The sequence below is a fragment of the Aplysia californica genome, unplaced genomic scaffold (genome assembly GCF_000002075.1).
Source record: "Aplysia californica isolate F4 #8 unplaced genomic scaffold, AplCal3.0 scaffold00688, whole genome shotgun sequence".
In the NCBI taxonomy this organism is placed as follows: domain Eukaryota; kingdom Metazoa; phylum Mollusca; class Gastropoda; order Aplysiida; family Aplysiidae; genus Aplysia; species Aplysia californica.
In genome coordinates this window covers 130,825-132,390 of record NW_004797958.1, presented here as the reverse complement: position 1 = coordinate 132,390, position 1,566 = coordinate 130,825, and the positions used below count along the sequence as shown (strand labels likewise).

Here is a 1,566-nt window from a genome sequence, read left to right as displayed (position 1 = left end):
TTTAGAACACTTCTGGTATGAAGATCTCTTTGAAACTTTCAGTATTTCTCAAAAAATCATTTTGACAGACTGCTATGCAAAGCGTACTTATCGGATAAAACGAGTAACTTCCTCTTTGGAAAGTGGTGGCACAGAGTTCCCCATGTCGTATGGATACGATAGTAAAACACGACGTATAGATAGCATTTGTATAGTGCAAATCCCTGCTCAACAGCAAGCTCTATGCGCTTCACAATCTATACCATTTCCCCAGCAGACCTGAGAGCTTTCTGAAACAACATCAACTTGCTGGGAAGCGGCCATTTATAGGCGCTCAAACATGAACATACTGACAAGATCTTTCGCTGTCTATGGCCGGGTACCCATTCCCACCCGGGTGAAGTGAGGAACATTCGTGTAAAGTGCCTTTCCCAAGGACACAACGTCGGGCCCTTTGCTCGAACCCCCGAAACCGCAACCTCAAGATTACGAGTCCGGTAGCCTAACCACTAGGCCATAGACACTTGCCACAATAATAAAGTAAAAATTGTTCCCGCATCCAATCCGGACATTGGGGATTGCCTTTGTTAGTGAGACAACTTCCTGGGCCTTCGGCATATTGTGGTAGGGTGGCCAGTTCCTTTCCACGCCACCTTTACTTTCCCATCTTGAATTCTGGTACCCATTTCTGCTGGATGGGCAGGAGGGGGCGGAAAAAATCAGTGTCTGAACCGAGGCTCGAACCTGTACTTTCTGCTTCGGAGACGAACGCACTAACCACTCCACCACCGCACATTCGGTGCAATGATGGGGAAAATTTTCTGTTCACGTCCCTTGACCTAGTTCTGTGCCAGGCTCAAGAAGTCTGTTGCAGTCTCTCCCCTGACTGGGTGACCAGATGGGGTATTTTATACTACTGGCTGGGTAACCAGATGGGGTATTTTGTACTACTGGCTGGGTGACCAGATGGGGTATTTATACTACTGGCAGTGTGACTGCAAAGTGTTAACCCTTTTGTTATGGGGGGGATGCTTTCCTACTGTCAGCACTGATTTTTTTCAGCTGGGCTCATTACCCAGGACGGCAGTCTCATGTGTTAATGGACTTGCGGCATAGATCTAGCTCACTCGTGACATATATCGGACCCCGGTCTTTGATCGTGTCAGTTTTCTTACACCTCCCATTCCCCCCCATTTTACCCATAATTTTGAATAACTTGCAATTCCAAATCAAAGTAAAAAAAATGAGTTTATTTTCATTTTAAAAGTTTTTTTGGTGTTTACGTTTTGTGAGATCTGTGTTTATCGATCGCTTGCAGGCCAAGCAGTAAAGTAATGCTAGCAATTTTGGTACAGATATGCGCGTCTTTTCTTCCCAAATACGGATCCACGCAGTGCTTGTGGCTAAAACCTCTTACAGAAGTTTTTTAACCAGACTTGATTAGAGTGCTGCACAAGTAATGTCAAACGAGCAACCAGGACCGGCTAAATTTGTTACTTGGGAAAGGCACTTTACACAACTCTTCTTCACTTCACCCAGGTGGAAGTAAGATAAGATACATCTTTATTGTCCAGATCCTGGCACATT

The 1,566-nt window shown here is 45.1% G+C and overlaps 1 protein-coding gene across 1 annotated transcript in view; it reads left to right on the top strand.

The window, feature by feature from the left end:
* Window positions 1–1,566, top strand: part of LOC101854982 (DNA-dependent protein kinase catalytic subunit) — a gene marked incomplete in the record, with an annotated part of 122,273 nt that overhangs the window by 115,605 nt on the left and 5,102 nt on the right.